General features: G+C 46.9%; 1 long non-coding RNA gene across 1 annotated transcript; it reads left to right on the top strand.

Moving 5' to 3' along the window:
* The first annotated feature begins 701 nt into the window (after positions 1 to 701).
* Positions 702 to 7,419, top strand: LOC116217315. Its single transcript, XR_004161714.1, has 3 exons — positions 702 to 2,027; positions 3,430 to 3,516; positions 5,494 to 7,419. It is a non-coding gene; the product is annotated as an uncharacterized LOC116217315 (long non-coding RNA).
* Positions 7,420 to 8,349: the final 930 nt, after the last annotated feature.

Below are 8,349 nucleotides of genomic sequence, written 5' to 3'. Positions count from 1 at the left end.
TGTCATGAAAATAGCTGTTACTGTTTTTCTTAGTAATGATCCTTGCTCGTGTTCCATCCATCACCCACATGCAGGGCTGTGACTGCGGAGCTCTTACTGGGATATTTGTGTTCCTGTTGGTTTCTCTACAGTGTTCTCCTGTTATATTTCCTCTCAGCTTTAGATCTTGCCTTAGGAGGTTTTGCTGAGGATTGAGTACATTTTGGGACATGTACGTGCCACTGTGTGATGGAGATCAGTAACAGCAGTTTGTAGTAAGGACTCTGCTATTGATTTGCTGCTGCAACTATAGAGCTGGGACCTGCTTTGATAAATCTGACTGGAGGCGACAGGCACTTATTTGTGTCCTTCTACGAGCACCTAACAGACAAATGGCCACACTTACTCCAAAGCTCCTGGCTTGGGTAGGGCTGGTGGAGTTGACCCTAAATCATGGCTATCTCTGCCCACAGGGGGTGCAGCAGTGGGATGAGATCTGCCTTTTCCTGGATTATTGCAGCGTAATCCTCCTGCTGGGAGGAGAGGAGGAGCAAGAGTGGAAATGTGACCTCTCAGATCTGGATGATGTTCCTGTCAAACCCAATGAGAGCAAAAGCTCTGAGCCCAGGGCTGTCCAGACCCTCACCCTGCTGTGGGGCCAAATGCTTCCAGCTCTCTAGAAGTGCCAGTCCAACTATAATGTGGGGTGTCCAGCACCGTTTTCCTATTAGTCATGGGATGAAACGAGATGCTGGGCTCCATAGCCATGGCAGGCAACAACTGGCACAACATCCTGAGCTTCTGCAAGCTGATTGCTGGCAGTTCCCAAATGCAGGGCCTAATTCTGTAGTTACAATTCAAGCTCTACGGTAATCATTACGTGCAGGAAAAAGAGACCTCTCATTTTATTCTGAGCTCACTATTAACGGGAAGGGGATTTTCTGTTGTGTTTTGTCTTGCCAACATTGCTAATGAATGTGTAAACACCTCCTGGCATAGATTTACCAGTTTACCGAGGTTGGAGTTCGCACTGCTAACACTCCTCCCTGTACAGAGCACTCTGTTCGTTAACCTTGGGCAGCCACTAATTAGTGGGTCACTTGCAGGTCAGAGGTGTGCTTGTGCTGTGCTTCTTGGCTGGCTGTTGTGTTATTACTGCGACTGGAAGTGCCACATGTGGCAGGCTTGCAGTGTGTGTTTGGAAGGCTGGCTGTGCAATTAGAGTGCGTTATCCCAAAGCAGAGGATGCCAGCTGACGTTCAAGAAGCAATAAAAGCAGTGATATCTTTCCTGCTTCCTTCACAACAAATAGAGTGCTGCTGAGGTTCAGTGGTTCAAAACATTCAGCTGTTGGTGGTTTTAGCAGATTGGGGATGTTTCCTCTTGGAAAAATAGCTCAACAGCCCCACATCCATCCAACCCAGCAGCACACCCTGCCCTCGGATTGGCCACAACTGCGCAGTGTACGTAGCTAAGCAGCACTGCTTATGGCAGAGACTCAGAGGACATGAGTTGGGTATGAAAACATAATCATGAGTTTATTTGAATAATGAGTTGTTAAAATATTTTGCTTTCCTTTCATTTGCCCTCAGTTTTCCTGGCGTTTGCTGTCTTCATTTCCAAGCTTCTTCCCTCTCCAGTCCTTTGCAGAGAATTCTATGGAGGTGTTTCTGCTTGGCTGAAGTTCTGAAGAGCAGCATTCTTTCTCACACCATTGCGTGACTCCTCCTGGGGCCCTTGTTGGTCATTAAACATGTTGAGAGCTCTGCCTTTGCTCTTGACACAACGTTAAGAATGTGATGAAACTGCATGGAAACAAATAGATTGTAAATAAGCTTGTTCAGTAAATATGCACAAACTGGTCTGGCTACATCCAGATGTTCTGGCTTTGTTTCTTCTGCAATACAGGGCTGGGAGGTCCCTGAGTTATCGCACCTGGGCGTGTGTTACCTGCTGCTTCTCCACCCTTGAGATGTACGATCACATCAGGACAACCGGTCAGGATATGCTACAAAGCAGTATTTTTGGTCTCCTTGACTTAGCAGAAAGTGAGTATAAATAAAACATACTCCTAGTGACATTTTAGTTTGCTTTTCAATAGTGGAAGTGACTGGAAAAACCCATGTAGCCATGGAGAATTGGGCTCTTCACGTTTTATCTGCAGCCCCAGTGTGCCTACAAAAAAAAAAAAAAATCCCCCTAAACGCAGGGAAGAATTGGGATAGGAAGCTGAGACGTTTTGGAGGAAGAATGCATAAAATGCAGACAGAAAGGAGGCTGAAATATGAACATGTGAGACACTCCAGAGGGTCCCCAAGGCAGCTCAGGAAAGCTACAGATCCCGTTTAGTTTGTGAAATGAGTTAGAAGAGGAATGAAATTTATTCTGCGCTCTCACCATGTTGTTCTGTACTTAGGAAAAAATCAAACACAAACACACAAAGAAAAGACCTGAAAAGCCAAAATTTCCCCATTCCAATTGGCTTCAGGCCTCAGCAAAGAAATTACAGGCTGCCCTGCTCCCATAGGGCTCTGTGTAGTGTAGTCGAGTGCAGGAGGGAGGGATGGAACTTACTGCCCTGAAACTGGGGACGAAGGAGTGAATTAAAAGGACGGGAAGAAAAAGGCACCTCACAGCATGGAGACACTTGCTGTGACTCTCCTGTCTGTAGTTGATGTGTTGAGGAACAGAAGCAGCCGAACAATGAGGAACAGACTGTTCCCATGTCGGACGGGAAGTGCATGAAATCCCATGAGCGAGTATGTGCTTTCTAATGATTTCCAGATGGCATCCTAGCCCCAAAGCGTTGTGGTTGTCTGGATACACGTTCACACGTTGCAAGGCTTCTACAGAAAATCAGAGAATCTCCTTTAAAGTCGTACCTTGGCCTGAACCAAGAGAGTTGGATGTAAAGATCCATGTGGTAGGTTTGGCTTTCCCTCCACCGAGGGACATTAGTGCTCAACCTACGGAAAAATATACTTTAGATGATTGTACAGAATTTGCATTTTTGGCCATTTTCCACCAGGATCTCTATCCAAATTGTGGAGTGTACGTGGATTTCCAGAAAGCTTTTGTCGAGTTTTCACATCAAAGGCTGTAAGTTATGGCAGGAGGTGAAGGCGGTCCTTGTAGTTGGCTAAGGGGTAGGAATCACAGAATCATAGCATGGAATACATGGTAAGCTCTCTTGGTGGAAAAAGGTTGTAGCAGAATCCCCCATGGATGAAGCAGATGAAGCGATGTGTTTTGCAGATGATAGAAGCGTGTAGGGTAGTCAACATTAATGCCTTTTGGAACAAGCTGTAGGAGGATATGATGATAAGGAAGAAGGGTGCCTGCCTCCACCCAAAAAGATGAGACATGCAGCAGCGTGCTGTCATCAGGAGAGGTGAGAAGCTTTCTCAGAGTTGCATTAAACCACAAACCATTAAACTGCCTTTTCTGCAGGTACAACGTTGAATCTTGGGGAGGAGGGACCACAAGGTGGAGCGCCGTGAAGTGCTGCCCGTTGGCCATCCCTGCAGCTGCCATGCTGTAAGAAGGAAACTGCAAAAGGCCAAGTGCAAATCTTAGAGTCCTAATGTGTCAATTATCTTTCTGCTGATTACATGTGGATTTCATTAGCTAGCTAAATGGTACCTATTACAGAATCTCACCAGCTGCAGGGATTTCCAGTAGGAAACGTGAGATGGGAAATGCTGACAAATCTCCAGTTCTCAGAGGCTCTCTGGAATTCATGCAGATGAAGTACAACAAGGGCAGCCCTGGGCATCTCACCCTGGCTCCGTGCAGTCACATCTCTTTGGAGCCAGGAGGGGTGAACTGTGCCCATGGCTGTGCCATGGCTGTCAGTGCATACCTGGTATCCTGCAGCTAATGTGGAATAGGAGGAAAGAGTGGATCAGGACATTATCCTAGGGCAATCCTGCGATTTTTGCCATCTCTGGAGAGCCTTGGCACCTTTTTTCCCCGTAGTTTCAGCATTATACAGTGTAACTTGAGCTTGTAGTTAATGGGGTAATCCCTGCAAGGATCTTATTTGAGCGAGTGCTGCTCCAGATGGTGAAAACGCCCAGGATGGATTTGATTTTTTTTTTTTCTGTTTTTTCTGCCATGCGAGCTTCTCACAGTGTCTCCTTCAGTGCAGATGTTTACTGCTTTCTTCATCTTTGACCTTGCTCTTTCGAGGGACTCATCAAGTTGGAATGGTGAAAGAAAGGAAGGGGGGCTAATGAGCTGGAGAAGGCTTTTGTGATGACTCCTGTGGTGCTCTTTTGCCATCTAACCTTGTCCTCTTGAGCTCAACCGGATGCTCAGTGTCTTCCTGGAATGACCCCATAACCTCAGAGGCTGAATTCATAGCTTGCGTGCCCTTGTGTCAGGATGCACACTATCTAGCCCCCTAGCCCAGCAGTACAGGAACGCTACAGGGAGGTGTATTGCCCACTGGTGTGGTTGGGTCCTGCAGGAACATGCTGGGCACTCTCTGCATAGCTCTTTGGGTGCTCAGCACTGGTTTTCCAGCTGCCTCTTGGAAGCAAGGCCCTTCCAGATGGCTGCTGAGCTCCAGCTGGTGCACTCTAGATACCAGTGCCTTAAGCAAGCTTAGGGTGGGGGCTTGTAGATAAGAACGGGCAGAGGGAATTTCTGCAGGAATGGCTGGTAAGCAGGCTGCCCCAGGGCTTGCAGCTTTCCTCAGCTCTGAAAAATTGCAGTGGGGAGTGGGCAGGGTGTGTGTGGGTGTTTTCAAGATGATCGATATGATTTGAGGGCAAAGATCTGCCCCACACAGTGTGCTTTAGTTGCAAAGCAGCTTCTTGTATTAGACTTCAGGACATCATAGGTTATACTAACCAGTCTTGTAAGGCTCAGAGTGTGTATGCTGGCTTTAGGAGGTGACTGTAGAAGAGCCCAGGCCCCTGTTTTCCACTCCCTTTGACTGTGTTCCCCTTCCCCATAAAATGTTCTGTGGTTTCTGTGCTCGTGGAGTTTCTCCAACATGTTGAGTAATGCCTGTGAGTTATGCCAGAGTAATGCCAGAGTTATCCTGTGGCCAACATGTCATGGGGACTAATTAAAAATACATACATACCTTCCTTCCTGGTCAGTCTTCAAATACAGCTTTATCTGCAGTGCTTCCTGTGCAGTGGGAGAAGTGAAAGTAACAGGGATCCCAACTCTGAGTGCTGAACCACAGTTAACACAAGTTAAAGAAATAAAGAAGTAAATTAAGGAAAATGTGACCATACAAGTGAGTGGCCATCCCTTTAAATGAGAAGTGTTTACCATTTGGCAGCAATAAATGCAGGCAGCTCTACAGATCTGATTCTGGTTTTATACAGGATACGCCAGACCCCATCACATCTCTGTGGGGCATCTCCTCCATCCCAGGGGTCAGGGGTCTCAGTGTTAATTGTCTGGAAAATACAAATAAAAGCTGCCTTTGATGAGTTGATGATCATTGTAGGTCCCTTCCAACTCAGAACGTTCTACAATTTTATATTCTTACAGCAACAGCTGACTGGGGTTGGGGCACAGGATGGAGCTGTTACTTTCCCTGCTCAGAAGAGGGCAATCAACAAAACCTTAGGGCAGCTCCAAGGGACATGAGAATCTTGCTTTACACGTGCACAGAGCAACCCTGGAAAGAGTGAAATGAAGAACTGGCAAGGAAAGTTGAAGGTGGTGTGCTGTCCCAAGCATGCAGGTATGGTGAGTGTGTTCAAATAGATCTTGAAGCTGAAATTTAACATCCTATAACAAGAACTGAAGCCTCATGTACACAGCATGCACCTTTGGGGTTATGCTTAGAGAGGATGTCCAGTGGGCATATCTGGGAGGTGATTTCCCAACAATTAGCAATTCTTGTGCTGAAATCAATGGGAATGGAGCTGTGAAACGGTGAGTGTTGGGTGGTGTCACCCCTCCTGTATTTAAGAGCGAAGATGTGGAGACTCAGCAGAGTGCAAAATGGAAAAACAGATCCAATTGCGTTTGGGCTTTGAAATATAGATAATCTCGTATGTAGCTGCCTGGTAGTGTGTACCTGTTGTGTGGCATGGTGTGTAATTGCAGTGTTGGTATCGTATATAGATGTTAATGTAACAGATCTAGGGCTATAGGTCTAGAAGACACATCTGATCTTGAATCAGTGACATTCTGCTGTATCTCTGTCTGCCATCCCACACCACATACGCAGAAGCAGTCGCCATGCAGCACGCCGTGGACAGCCCAGCAATCTGTAAGCTGATTTATCACATCCCTTTGATCCCCTCCCTGGACCAGTGCTCGCCAAGACCTTCCTACAGGCACTGCTTGTGTTGACCCAGACCTGCCCACAGCTTCAGCCAGCTGCCGTTTTGACAGTCAAACTGCCTGGGGAATCCTGCTTCCACCGTGGCTCCAAAGAAAAATATCTTCTCCGCATTACATTGATTTAAACAGCACATGCAGCGTTTGGCTTTGGTTCAATGGCAGACTAAAGGTCCTCTACATTATAAACTATCAGGGCTAGAAAGATTTGCTCTATAAATGGCTCCGTATGCGTACACACTGTATATATATTATGGATCTGCTTATGTCATGGAGCACTTCAAATATCCCTTAATAAAATAATAGACCCCTAGGTAGCTGTATATACTGGCAGAAAGTTGTTCAGCCTTTTGGAGCCATGGAAAATGTTAGTGCTCCTAAACAGTTCTTCTTTTCCTCAGTGTGGGTAATTAAAACCTCGGGACATCCTGGATCTCCTTGCAGGCTGTGGTGCACCGTGGTCCCGAACCTGACGGGAGCACTTTGTGGGAGAAATAGCAGCTGTTTAAAGAGATTGAAAGGGGCTTGCTTGTCTCCTGGCTGGACCTGGAGGCTGATGAGCAGAGAGGAATTGGTTCTTAGCTTTGCACACAGGGGCTGGGACATGGGATGTCACTGGTGGTTTCACACTTTTCAGTGTTAAGCTGTTGTTGCAGTTGGAGATGTGGTGAGGTCGACCCCCGGGGCAGCGCTCGTGGCTCTGTGTTACACCATGCTGGGAAGTGGGTTTGGTCCTGTCTGAGTGAATGGACCCGTGAGGATAAAGCTTTGCCTTGTAGTAGTGACACTGTCCTATCCTCAAGGTGGTTTTGGGGATGGGGCCCTTTAGGATCCATAAGGATGGCTTCCCAACCATTCCCAACTCCTCCAACCTTTTGTCTCTGCTGCCTAAATCCAGGCAGCAAACACAGGGCTGCTTTTGTCACAACAAGAGAAAGCAAAGATTGATGGCCAAGCTCTGAGCACCTCTCTGCCCTGAATTTAGCTTTCCGTTTGCCTTTAATTTATTATTTGCAGTTAATTTAATCCATATTGAGCTGCCTCAAAGAGAAAAAAGCTCTAGATTTGGTGAAAAATAATCTATTTTTAATTATTTCTGATGTAGAACACTAGCCCATAAATAAATTCCACTGCTACCCGGTGGTTTTTTTGTCGTCAGAACTGTCTTGCTGGAATCAATAAACAGTTGATTAAAAACCTTGTTATTTAATATATTCAGTAACCCTAATCTATTCATTAGAAACTTAATCACTTTCATGTCACCAGCTGCTGTGATGGAGAAAAGAGCTGTAGCTAATTATTAGCAATTTTACAAAGCTAATATTGAATTTCTAATGGGTCCTCTGTGGCCTCTATTTCAAGCAGTCTGTGTATCCCACAAACATGTGTTCTGGCTCCAGGCAGGGCCAAGCAGCTCAGCCTGATGGATAAACTCGAGATCTAGGAACCCAGTGTCCCATCCTGCGGGCTTCCTGGGGAAGGGACATGGATCTGCTGTCCCTGCTGCTGCCTGTGGTGCCAGCCCCTCTGCCAGGAGCTTGGTGTGATTCCTCCTTGGTTGGCTTTGTGGTTTGAGCTGCTGGTTTAGCTTGGGTGCTTCCTGTTGTACCACGGAGAGGTGGTATCTCTTATGGATTATGTAAAGCTGGGCAGGGTGTGCATGCTTCTGTGCACACCAGCGAAAGAGCTACAGCAGGACTCGTGCTGCTGAGCATTGTGGAGTTGTTAAAAAATAGAATAAATACGCATGAAGTGCGTGTTAAACCATCCAATGCTTCCTATGGATGATAGAAAAGAGAACATCCTTGGCTGGGGTTGTGTAGAGGGTGAGCATTGCTGTGCTCAGTGCTGTGGAGTGGGGAATGTCAGAGCAAGTGATGGGCTCAGACAGGGAGCATCATTCCCAGCAAGGATGAATGCTTCCCACCTTCTCTTGGGGCTCCTTGCTGTCTGTGCTGTTGGTGCCCGTCACTGCAGCTGGCACATGGGCTGGATGGAGCCCTGGCTGTCTGGCAGCTCCTGGTGCAGCTGTCCTGGGTGCCTCCTGTGCCTTTC

This window comes from Meleagris gallopavo, chromosome 20 (assembly GCF_000146605.3).
Source record: "Meleagris gallopavo isolate NT-WF06-2002-E0010 breed Aviagen turkey brand Nicholas breeding stock chromosome 20, Turkey_5.1, whole genome shotgun sequence".
Lineage (NCBI taxonomy): Eukaryota > Metazoa > Chordata > Aves > Galliformes > Phasianidae > Meleagris > Meleagris gallopavo.
This window is presented reverse-complemented; position numbering and strand designations above follow the sequence as displayed.